The following is a 13,264-nucleotide window of genomic DNA, read 5'->3' as shown; positions in this document are numbered from 1 at the left end:
AGTTTTCCATGTGAGTCCTATCTGTCATCGCACATTTGCACACGCTGTTCTTTCCCTCCACGAGGCTCTCTCCCCACTAGGTAAAGAGACCCTTCCTCTATTCTCTCAAGTCTCTCAAAGAGACCCCTCCTCTATTCTTTAATGAGCAGGCGAGACATCAGAAATTGCAGCACAAAGTGTAGAAAGTAGGAGAGGACTTACTGAGATGAGGGTAGAGGATTGGATGGTAGTATTTATATCCCGAAATAAAAGACCTTATTAGCCGTTTCTGTATAAAAGAGCTTCATAGTTACACGTAAGACTAAGGTTAAATGGGTTGGGAATGGAACCCTCTGGGGTGGTGGTGGTACTGCTGACATTTCAATGGTCATAATGGGAAAGCAAATGGTTTCTTCTATTTTGGTCCTCAGCACCATCTACCGTCTGTCACTCTATCTTGTTGTTCAGTCACTAAGTCGTGTCTGACTCTTTGTGACCTCATGAACTGCAGCACACCAGGCTTCTCTGTTCTTCACTATCACTTGAAGTTTGCTCAAACTCAGGTCCATTGAGTCGGTGATGTCATCCAACCACCTCATCCTCTGTCGTCCCCTTCTCCTCCTGCCTTCAATCTTTCCCAGCATCAGGGTCTTTTCCAATGAGTCAGTTCTTCGCATCAAGTGGCCAAAGTATTAGAGCTTCAGCTTTAGCATCAGTCCTTCCAATGAATATTGAGGGTTGATTTCCTTTAGAATTGACTCCTTGCAGTCCAAGGGACTCTCAAGAGTCTTCTCCAGTTCTAAAGCATCAGTTCTTCAGCACTCAGCCCTTTTTATGATCCAACTCTCACATCTATACATGACTGCTGGAAAGAACATAGTCTTGACTAAAAAATACAGAACTTTGTTGGCAAAGTGATGTCTTTGCTTTATAATACACTGTCTAGGTTTGTCTTAGCTTTCCTTCCAAGAAGCAATTGTTTTCTAATTTCATGGCTACAGTCACCGTCCGCAGTGATTTTGGTGGCCAAGAAAATAAAATCTGCCATTGTTTCCACTGTTTCTCCATCTATTTGCCATGAAGTGATGGGACCGGATGCCGTAATCTGTTTTTAGAATGTTGAGTTTTAAGCCAGCTTTTTCACTCTTCTCCTTCACCCTCATCAAGAGGCTCTTTTCTTCCTCTTTAGTTTCTCCCATTAGAGTGATATCATCTGCATATCTGAGGTTGTTGATATATCTCCTGGCAATCTTGATTCCAGCTTGTGATTCATCCAGCCTGGTATTTTGCACAATGTACTCTACATATAAGTTACATAGGCAGGGTGACAATATATAGCCTTGATGAACTCCTTACCCAATTTTGAACCAGTTTGTTGTTTCATGTTTGGTTCTGACTGTTGCTTCTTGACCCACATACAGGTTTCTCAGGATACAGGTAAGGTGGTCTGGTATTCCCATCTCTAAGAATTTTCCACAGTTGTGATCCTCACAAAGGCTTTAGTGTAATTCAGTGACACAGAAGTAGATGTTTCCGTGGAATTCCCTTGCTTTCTCTATGATCCAATGGATGTGACAATTTGATCTCTGGTTTTGCTGCATTTTCTAAATCTAGCTTGAACTTCTGGAAGTTCTCGGTTCATATACTGTTGAAGCCTAGCTTGAAGGGTTTTGAACATCACCTAGCTAGCATGTGAAATGAGTGTAATTGTATAGTATACTGTTTGTATAGTAGTTTGAACATTCTTCAACTATGCCTGTCTGTGGGATTGGAATGAAAACTGACCTGTTCTAGTCCTGTGGCCACTGCTGAGTTTTCCAAATTTGCTGGCATATTGAGTGCAGCACTTTAACAGCATCATCTTTTAGGATTTTAAATAGCTCAGCCTGAGTTCCGTCACTTACTAGCTTTGTAGTAATGCTTCCTAAGGCCCACTTGACTTCACATTCCAGGATGTCTGGCTCTAGGTGAGTAACCATACCATCATGGTTATCCAGGTCATTAAAATCTTTTTTTGGTATAATTCTCCTGTATATTTTTGCCACCTCTTCTTAATCTCTTCTGCTTCTGTTAGGTCCTTGCTGTTTCTATCCTTTATCTTTAGTTGGAGCTCAGGTGCAGAGATTTTAATTAACCACACCTCAAATTTATGCCATGTCATTACCATTGGTTCACATAAAGCTGCTGTTTAATTTAGTTTTTTTTTTTTAAACTTAAAATGAACTTTTATGCAGATTCCTTACTCCTTTCTCCCTCTTTGCACATAGGAAACTATTCCAATGTAATGCATATCATTCACTGGGGCCCATTGTTTCAGTTCAGTTCAGTTGCTCAGTTATGTTCAACTCTTTGTGACCCCATGGACTGCAGCACACCAGGCTTCCATGTCCATCATTAACTCCTGGAGATTGCTCAAACTCATGTCCATCAAATCGGTGATGCCATCCAATCATCTCATCCTCTGTCATCCCCTTCTCCTCCCACCTTCAATCATTCCCAGCATCAGGGTCTTTTCAAATGAGTCAGCTCTTCTCATCAGGTGGCCAAAGTATTGGAGGTTTAGCATCAGTCCTTCCAATGAATATTCAGGACTGATTTCCTTTAGGACTGACTGGTTTGATCTCCTTGCAGTCCAAGGGACTCTCAAGAGTCTTTTCCAACACCACAGTTCAAAAGCATCAATTCTTTGGCACTCAACTTTCTTTATAGTCCAACTCTCACATCCTTACATGACTACTGGAAAAACCATAGCTTTGACTAGACGGACCTTTGTCGGTGAAGTAATGTCTCTGCTTTTTAATATGCTGTCTAGGTTGGTCATAGCTTTTCTTCCAAGGAGCAAGCATCTTTAAATTTCATGCACCAAAGATCTAAACAGACATTTCTCCAAAGAAGACATACAAATGGCTAACAAACACATGAAAAGATGCTCAACATCAGAGAAATGCAAATCAAAACCTCAATGAGGTACCATTACACTCCAGTCAGAACGGCTGCTATCCAAAAGTCTACAAGCAATAAATGCTGGAGAGGGTGTGGAGACAAGGGAACCCTCTTACACTGTTGGTGGGAATGCAAACTAGTACAGCCACTGTGAAGAACAGTGTGGAGATTCCTGAAAAAACTGGAAATAGAACTGCCATATGACCCAGCAATCCCACTCCTGGGCATACACACCGAGGAAACTAGATCTGAAAGAGACACGTGCACCCCAATGTTCATTGCAGCACTGTTTATAATAGCCAGGACATGGAAGCAACCTAGATGCCCATCAACAGATGAATGGATAAGGAAGCTGTGGTACATATACACTATGGAATATTACTCAGCCATTAAAAAGAATTCATTTGATTCAGTTCTAGTGAGATGGATGAAACTGGAGCCCATTATACAGAGTGAAGTAAGCCAGAAAGATAAACACCAATACAGTATACTAACGCATATATATGGAATTTAGAAAGATGGTAATGATAACCCTATATGCAAAACAGAAAAAGAGACACAGATGTACAGAACAAACTTTTAGACTCTGTGGGAAAAGGCGAGGGTGGGATGTTCTGAGAGAACAGCATTGAAACAAGTATACTATCAAGGGTGAAACAGATCACCAGCCCAGGTTGGATGCATGAGACAAGTGCTCAGGGCTGGTGCACTGGGAAGACCCAGAGGGATGGGATGGAGAGGGAGGCGGGAGGGGAATCAGGATAGGGAACACATGTAAATCCATGGCTGATTCATGTCAATGTATGGCAAAATCCACTACAATATTGTAAAGTAATTATCCTCCAACTTATAAAAACAAATGGAAAAAAAAAATTGCATGGCTGCAATCACCATCTGCAGTGATTTTGGAGCCCGCCAAAATAAAGTCTGTCACTGCTTCCATTGTTTCCCCATCTATTTGCCATGAAGTGATGGGACTGGATGCCATGATCTTTGTTTTCTGAATGTTGAGCTTTAAGCCAACTTTGTCACTCTCCTCTCTCACTTTCATCAAGAGGCTCTTTAGTTCTTCTTTGCTTTCTGCCATAAGGATGGTGTCATCTGCATATCTGAGGTTATTGATATTTCTCCTGGCAATATGATTCCAGCTTGTGCTTCATCCAGCCTGGCATTTCACATGATGTACTCTGCATAGAAGTTAAATAAGCAGGATGACAATAAACAGCCTTGACATACTCCTTTCCCAATTTGGAACCAGTCTGTTGTTTCATGTTCAGTTCTCACTGTTGCCTCTTGACCTGCATACAGATTTCTCGGGAGGCAGGTCAGGTGATCTGATATTCCCATCTCTTCAAGAATTTTCCAGTTTGTGTGATCCACACAGTCAAAGGCTTTGGCATAGCCAATAAAGCAGAGTAGATGTTTTTCTGGAACTCTTGCTTTTTCGATGATCCAGCAGATATTGGCCATTTGATCTCTGGTTCCTCTGCCTTTTCTAAATCCAGCTTGAAAATCTGGAAGTTCACGGTTCAGATACTGTTGAAGACTGGCTTGGAGAATTTTGAACGTTACTTTGCTAGCATGTGAGATGAGTGCAATTGTGCGGTAACTTGAGCATTCTTTGGCATTGCCTTTCTTGGGGATTGGAATGAAAACTGACCTTTTCCAGTCCTGTGGCCACTGCTGAATTTTCCAAATTTGCTGGCATATTGAGTGTAGCACTTTCACAGCGTCATCTTTTACAATTTGAAATAACTCAACTGGAATTCCATCATCTCCACTAGCTTTGTTTGTAGTGATGCTTCTTAAGGCCTGCTTGACTGCACATTCCAGGATGTCTGGCTTAAGGTTGGTGACCATACCATTGTGATTATCTGGGTCATGACGACCTTTTTTGTATAGTTCTTCTGTGTATTCTTGCCATCTCTTCATAATATCCTCTCCTTCTGTTGGGTCCATACCATTTCTGTTCTTTATTGTGCCCCTCTTTGCATGAAATGTTCCCTTGGTATCTCTGATTTTCTCACAGAGATCTGTAGTCTTTCCCATTCTATTGTTTTCCTACATTTCTTTGCCTTGATCCCCGAGGAAGGCTTTCTTATCCCTCCTTGCTATTCTTTGAAACTCTTCATTCAAATGGATATATCTTTCCTTTTCTCCTTTGCCTTTCATTTCTCTTCTTTTCAGAGCTATTTGTGAGGCCTCCTCAGACAGCCATTTTGCCTTTTTGCATTTCTTTTCTTGGGGATGGTCTTGATCACTGCCTTCTGTACAGTGTCACGAACCTCTGTCCATAGTTCTTCAGGCACTCTGTCTGTCAGATCCAATCCCTTGAATCTGTTTGTCACTTCCACTGTCACTTCACTGTAGTCAGTGAAGACTATACTTTTCTTTTTGGTAATAACTTTATTGTATGGTGAAGCTTGGTATGGTGGGTTTCCCTCAAGTCTTCTTTTTTGTTGTTTAGCTATTTGTGTACATTTGTTCTTCTATAGAATTTTTAGACTCAATTCTTGAAAAATTGCAAATGGCATTTTGATTGGTATTGCATTGAATATGTGGATCAATTTGAGGGTAATTATTATCTTTTATAATGTTAATTCATCTCATTCAAGAATTTGAATTATCTCTCCATTATTCAGTTTATCTGTACATTCTTTCATTGAACCTTTATTTTTTCTCCATGGTGATCTCTTCTAAATTAATTCCTAGATACTATATAGTTTTAAACTGTGAATAGTACTTTATCTTTTATATTTTATAGTATGTCTTATGATTTTGTAAGTTTAAAATATTTAAGTTTATGTCATATCTGGCAGTCATACTGAGCTGTCTGAGAAGTTATGATATTTGGGGGCTTGAAACAACAGAATGTATTCTTTTGTAGTTGTGGAGATATCTAAAATCAGTAACACTGTACCAGAATCAAGGTGTGGTCAGGGCCACACCCCCTCTGGAAATTCTAGGGGAAAATTTGTTCCTTGCCCTTTTCACTCTCTGTTTGCATTCCTTGGCTTGTGATCATATCACTCCAATCTCTGCCACTGTGGTTACAGTCTTTCTCTCTTGTGTATATCAAATCTCCCTCTGTCTCCCTCTTAGAAGAATTTATTTAGATCCTACACATATAGTTCAGCATAATCTCTTTATCTTAAAATCCTTTTTTATTTATATTTGCAATTTTTTGTCATATAAGGTAACATTTACAGGTTCTAAAGAATAGTACTTGATATTTTTGGGGGGTATTATTCAACTCACTATGCTTTCTCAATTGATAAAATATACATATATAATTCAGCTCCCAAACTTGCATGTTACTCAATGAAAAGACACTAACACTAAAGTCAGGTACTAGATAGGTATTATACAATTCCTATATAACATTTTTTTGAAGCTCCTACCTATTTTAATTAAATAAGAGGAAATAACTGGGGGATGTAATAGTTGGAAATGAAAAATTTGAACTTTATTTTCAGATAACATGATTGTATATGTGAAAAATCCAGAAGAATTAACAAGAAATGACCTCAAGTAAAATAATTTAGTAATATAACAGCTTATAAAATTAATATTCAAAATCAATAACCTTCATAATAGAGACAAAACCAATTACAAAATGTAATGGTGGAGAAGTTTTCTTTTATGATTTAAAAAAAAAGAAGTGCCAAGGTAAAATTTAATTAGAAGTATCCAGAGCCTACATGAGGAAAATAAACCAGAAAGTTACAAAAGTTGATTTCAATAAATGGAAAAATGTGCCTTGTTCTTGGATAAAATCAGTATCATTAAAAAATATGTTTTCTCTATTTTAATTTATAAATTTATGAAATGCCTAGTAATAGTATCATCGGGTTTTCCCCGCTGGAGCAATACAGGTTGATTATAAAACTTGTCTGAAGGAACCTACAAGCAAGAATTGTTAAGACATCTTAAACACAACAGCAGTTGTGTGAGAGAATGGGAAGATTAGCAGTTACATCACACCAAATCACAAACCCTTTATAATTAAGATAGTTTGGTTTTGACACATGAATAGAGAGATAACTGTGGCAAAGAGAGTAATGAGAAACAGACTAAACTGCAAATGGAAATTTAGTATACAATAAAGGGAGCATCTCAAGTCAGTAAAGAGAAGATGCATTTTTAAAAATAAGTATTTTTAATAATAGAAGATTGTGATTTACTTACAGTAACATTAACACACTTAAGAAAATTCAGCATAGTATTTGTCAATGGAACTCAGTTGACCAAACTATTAAAACATTGTTCCTTGCTTTATAGTTCTGGATGAAAGTCACAAGTAATGGTTTCATTGTGCTCACTTTAAACTAGAGAGATAAACTTTTTAATAAGTAAAAATGAGATGCTATATAGCCAGTGTTGTGCTAATAAATGTTTAATACACACACATATACCTGTGTCTATATATGTGTATACACACACATGTGTATGTATATATGCATACACTTATATTTGTATATATATGTATTATTGGGGCTTCCTAGGTGGTTCAGTGGTAAAGAACCCACCTGCCAAGCAGGAAACTCGAGTTCAGTCCCGGGGTTGGGAAGTTCCCTTGGAGAAGGAACTGGCAACGCACTCCAGTGTTCTTGTGTGGAAATCCCATGGACAGAGGAGTCTGGTGGGCAACAGTATAAGGAATCGTAAAGAGTCGGACATGACTGAGCAACTAAACCACCACTGTGTATACTATTTTACTGATATAAAGAATATTTAGTAAATAATTTACTAATTATAATAAAATATACAGTATTCTCTATTGTAAACTCCGTATAATTAATTGATTCTCATAGAATGCTTTCTTTGATTTTTGCCAAATTCTTATCCATGACAAACTTATGGTTGTAATTGATAATGGTAGCTATCATCTGAATGTATGTATGTATTTTCATTCACATTAATGAATAAGCTGAAAGTGAAATGGCAGTGTTGAATCTTGACATATTTGTCAAGGACATGAGAGACTTCTTTGTTGAACTGGATAATAGTTTTCAAATATTGGAAGATTATCTCTCAATTTTTCATGCTATTCACAGTGTAACAGCTACAGACAAGATTCACTTTAAAGATGAATCTACATTGTTGATATTTTCTCCATTATTTTCTTAAGTCTCTAGGCCAGAGGTCAGCAAACTTTCTCTAAGGGTCAGATAGGAAATACTTTAGGCTTTTGGGGTTATATGGTATCTATTGCATCTAATCACCTTGGCCATGATAGCACAAAAGCAGCCATAAACAGTATGTAAAAAAAAAAAATTAGCTGTGATTCAGTAAACTTTAGGTTGAATTTGGCCTACTGCCCATAGTGACCTCCATAGTATACAGTGAACAAAGCAATAAATTCAGCCCTGAATTTAGAACAGCTAAGTTTCACGATGTGAATATTCCCACCCTAGCCAATTTCATGGTATCTATATGGTGATTAATGCCAGTTTGACGAGAGATGTAGAGCAGCATGCCATTTTATAGTCTTACCACCATATAGACCCAGCAGACAAAAATTGCCTGAAGAACCTTGATAATAGTAAAATTCACTAAAATAATTAGAAAGCAATTGAGTTTTGAATATTTATTAGTGTTGCTTTTAACACTTATTTCATTGTACATTTGTATAATTTATTTTGTATTAATGGCTGTGTTTAGCAATCAGCCCATGAAGTTCCTGAAAATTAAAAAAATCAGCTCTTGTGAGCTGGCATGAGCCAGCTCCAGCACACCACTCTGTGTAGCCATATGGGGAAAGAGAAAATTTGATTCATTATTTACGGTATATACCAGAATAAATTCCAAATGGATCAGAAACACAAATGTAAAAATAAGATGAAACCATGCGAGTACTAGGCCAGACACAGATGAATTCCTCTATAACATGAGAGTGGGGAAAACTTTCCAAACTGAGGCTGAAAAGCCAGAGGCTTTAAGGGAAACGAGATAGATTAGCTTTAGAAAATGAACTGAGAATTATTCTTTCTTTTTGCATTTTCTGGAACGACTTCTATAACATAGGAATTGTGTTTTTAATGGTTTGATAGAATCTATTTTAAAAGCATCCAGCCTAGAGCAATTTGGAATGGAGTTTTAACTACCAATTAAATTTCTGTGGTCTTTGTAAGTCTATTTTAAATTCCCTTTTTATTCTCGTACCAGTGTGGCATCCTATGTTTTCTGGGAATTTATCCATTTTATCTGTTAGTTTTTTAAATCTGCAGTTATTTCCCCATCTTCATTTTTATTTGTGTTTTATTTACTTTTGTTGTCTCCTTTTTCTCTTGATCAGTCTTATCAGAAGTTTATCTTGGTAGCTTTTTCAAAGTAGAACTTTAGTTTTATTAATTTCTTCTACTAAAAAGTCATTATATTGTTTCTTTTCCTCTCTTATATCCTTTGTCTTCTTTGGGCTTGCTTTGATGTTCTTTCTTATAACTTCCTGAGTTGAATGCTTACCATATTTCTTTTCAACTTTTATTGTTTCCTGATAAGCGTATTTAAAGGTATAAATGTTCCTTCTAACACGGCTTTAGGTATGTCCCACACATTTTGTGTTTTCATGTTCATTCAATTCTAAATAGTCTCTCATTTTTATTATAATTTAATTTTTTAACCTATGAGTTATTTAATAATATGACATTTTCTCAATATAGAACATTTAAAAAACTTTTCTGTTATAAATTTCTAATATTTATTCATTGGCATGGTATTTTTCCTGGCAAGTTTACTGAGACTTTCTGTAGGCCTGATCTATTAGTTTGAACATGTGTATGCTTCTAAAAAATGTGTGTTTGCTATTTGTTGCATGAACTATTATAGCATATATATCAAAGCATATATATTATATATAGCATACCACTGAACATTCATGTCAAAGATCTCAACAATATGCTTAATAGTATAAGCCCACTAATTATACTGTTTAGATAAAGATCTGCTTAAGTTTTTTTTGCTTAATACATTTTTGATAATTTGGTTTTAAATGCTCCAACTGTTTATCTGTTTCTCTCTATATGTCAGTTATTGTGACCTGTTACTAGGTTCATATATGTTTGTGATGGTTATCTCTTCTCACAATATTTTTTGTTTACCTTTTACCTTGAACTTTTAAAAATCAGCTATTATGATTGCTATTCCAGCCTTCTTTCATGGTTTTGGGTTTTTTCCCCTGTCTTGAATTCTTTCATTCTCAATCTTTTTGTGTCTTTTGGTTTTCAGAATTCTCAAATAGAACATATTTTTGGATTTTGTTTTTATTTCTTAATACCATCAGAAAATATTTTTCTTTGTTAGTTAAATCCACTTAAATTTATTGTAATTTCTTACGAATTATTTCTCCCACCATGTCTTGTATTTAAATTTGTTGCATTTTCTGCTGGCTCAAAAAATTGTTCTATTTTTGTTCAAAAGTAGCTGCTTTTAAGGCCCTTATTCATGTTTACTTATGCTATTACTGCCTTAAATTTATCAATGTCTATATATCCAGGGAAAAAATTTGCTTCCAGAAATAATGAAGAGATCATCTAAAATAAAAATCAAATTGAACTGTGAGCACAAGATGACAAATGGGAAAAATACTTTTTAAATATTAAAAGAAAATAAATTTGAACCTAGAATTTTATATTTATTTTAATATAAATATTTTATATTTAATATATTTTAATATATTTGTATTTATAAAGTACATTTATATTTCAAATGTAGTGACTTGAAAGATATATAGATATATATATTTGTATATATGTGTATATACATATATGTTCATTTCACTTCCAGTGCCTAAACTTTAAAATTACAGAACAGACAGTTGGGAAGGGAAGATGGAAGTCAGGTGTGGGTGAGCAGGACAAGTTGTAACTTTTGTATAAGCACACGCTGGAACCTGGGCACAGACTGAAATAAATTTATGTTAGTTCTTTTTGCCTCTAACCTTGATCATATATGTTTCTTGCAGAAATTGGGACCTTCAATCACAATGGCCAAACACAAACCTGGTCCAGGAATCAGAGAACCTCAAGGTGATCTATGAAAGGCGGAGCTTTTGAAGACTCACTTCCTCTTGACACCAATGACGTGAGCTGGCAAGTAAGTGACAAGGCCCTTGGAACTTTCCGTGGGGATCTAGCTTATGGTCCCATAACTGGAAATATACAAGAAAGGGAACTTGGAGAAAGGGAGTTCAGCCTGGCTAACTTGACACTGTGCAAAGTCACCACTCACAGGCATTGGTCCTTTTCCTTCCACCACCTACATCTCCTGGCTTCTTGGTATTTTTTGTCTCTCTATTCTCTCCTGCTGACCTCTAGGAGAGGTTCTCCATCTGATCTTCCAGCTCAGTGATTTACTCATCACTTCTGTCCGTCTTGCTGTGTATCTTATCTATTGCTTTTGTCGCTTCGGCTATTACATATTTCATACCTACCACTCAATTTAGTCCATTCTTATGTTTTCTTGTTCTTGCTTCACATGGATATCAGCTTTACCCTCTTAATATATTCATCATCATTTTAATTTCTTGGTCCATTTCCTCTTATAATTCTGTATAATTTAGATGGTTTATACTGTTGAGTTGGTTGTCCTTATGTAGTAGTTGTATTCCTTATATGGCTTTATGGCTATTTATGGCTATTTCTGAAGAACTCCTCTTTACCTGAGAGTATTGGTTACTACACATGGCTATGTGCTAGGAAATGGCTGTAGCTCATCCTTCACTTGATGTACCTGTAGGTGAATAAAATCCAGGGAAGAGACGCTCAGGGACCCTAGAACTGATAGTGTTAATTCTAAATTGCCCACCCTCTACAAATAACTTCTCTAGTCTATATTTCTCATTTACACTCTCTAGAAGCGGTCTCCGTAGATTCACTCTTCCTGCCCCGGGGATCTGGAGAATACCCAAGACTTAGCTGGTCAGCACACGCCCACCCTTTCCATCCCTCCTTTCTCTTGCAGGGCTTTGGCATGCCTCTCGCGGATCGCTCCGGATTCCTGCAGCCCCGGCTGTGGCTGTCAGTTTCCGGGGTGACCGTCCGGCTGTGACCGTCCACACGGGGGAGAAGCAGGAGCAGAGCGGAAACTCCCTCTCCCCTCTCTTCTCAGAGCCAGCGTCGCTGCCCTCCCTGCCCGACTGAAGACTTTCTCAACTCTCCTCCCGCCCCCCGGGTAACACTTTCGGAGTCTTCAGACTTCCCAGGGACTTCTCATAGTGTTTTATTTGTCTTTAGTCATTCGTTCCTCAAATCTAAGTTCCCCTCCAGTTCCTACAGCTTCTCTATGGTTGATTTTCAGGAAGCAGCCAGCGGCCAGTGTAGTTTGTCATTTTGACAGGGTGAGAGAATGGTTTATAGGATGAGTAGGTGCACCAGAAAAGGGGGAGAATTAGAGACGGCAGATGTGTGAGCCTAAGGACAGAGGGGCTACCAGTACACACCAAGAGATGCTTTCTTATGCGCTTAGTTCTTAAAGTTTAACTTATCTATCTACCTATCTATAACTGTGCATTTGTATTTATGTATGTATGCATATATATGTGACTTTAAAAGTAAGATAATGCTTTCAAGCTTATAATGGAAACAAGAGTCTTCATCCCTGCTTTCTCCAAACTTCTCCTCCCTCAAGGCAACATACTTCGACTTTAAAAAAAAAAATGTTGCTTCTGGTGTTTATTTCCACATTCTGAGTAACATGCTTATCTTACTGTTTCTTGATTTTTTTAATGTTAGATACTATCTTTGTTTTACGAATATATAAGATGGGGACTTGGTACTCACTGTATTTTCCCTTCCAACGAGTTCTCTTCCCCTTCTTGCTCCAGCTCCTAATATAGTTACATCACGGCTTCCATTAGTAGTACTGAATGTTTATACTGTCATGCCCATGCAAGCGGTATTCACAGTTAAGACCTGTAGCATGCGAAGATTTTATTTCCTACCTTATATAAGCTTGTATTTTCTTAGGGTTAATATTAGCCTCTCCCCATCCCCACCACTCACTCTCTTTAGCCTGTTCTGGTTTTCTGCTAAGAGTTGTCGGATAGTTTCAATTGACCTACCTGATTCTTCCCCTCCCCCTTCCTGTCCTAGCTCCATCTTCCTGCTCACAGCAGAGTGCTGGTTAAACCTTCCCTTTATCATCATCTTGAAACTTCCCTTGCCCACCTCCCTGTGTTAGAGCTCCTGTTTCTTAGTTCCGTATCTCCCTATTTCTTGATTCACTCCTTGGTTTGATGAAGAAACTGTTATTTTCTGTTTGCTTCCTAAAAAACGAGTCCGCAAGAGGGAAAAACTCATGTCGGATGTAGTGGTCATCTATTATTCAGACTGCCCCACATTTT

The 13,264-nt window shown here is 37.4% G+C and overlaps 1 long non-coding RNA gene across 1 annotated transcript in view; it reads left to right on the top strand.

The window, feature by feature from the left end:
* Positions 1–12,507, top strand: part of LOC133062198 (uncharacterized) — a 109,673-nt gene extending 97,166 nt beyond the window's left edge. The window contains exons 2-3 of the long non-coding RNA XR_009694118.1: positions 10,886–11,016; positions 11,884–12,507. This is a non-coding gene — a long non-coding RNA (uncharacterized LOC133062198). The remainder of the gene's footprint in view (positions 1–10,885; positions 11,017–11,883) is intronic.
* The last annotated feature ends 757 nt before the right edge of the window (positions 12,508–13,264 follow it).

This window comes from Dama dama, chromosome 9, assembly GCF_033118175.1.
Source record: "Dama dama isolate Ldn47 chromosome 9, ASM3311817v1, whole genome shotgun sequence".
Lineage (NCBI taxonomy): Eukaryota > Metazoa > Chordata > Mammalia > Artiodactyla > Cervidae > Dama > Dama dama.
Note: the sequence above shows the minus strand (reverse complement) of the source record. Positions and strands in the feature narration are given on the sequence as shown.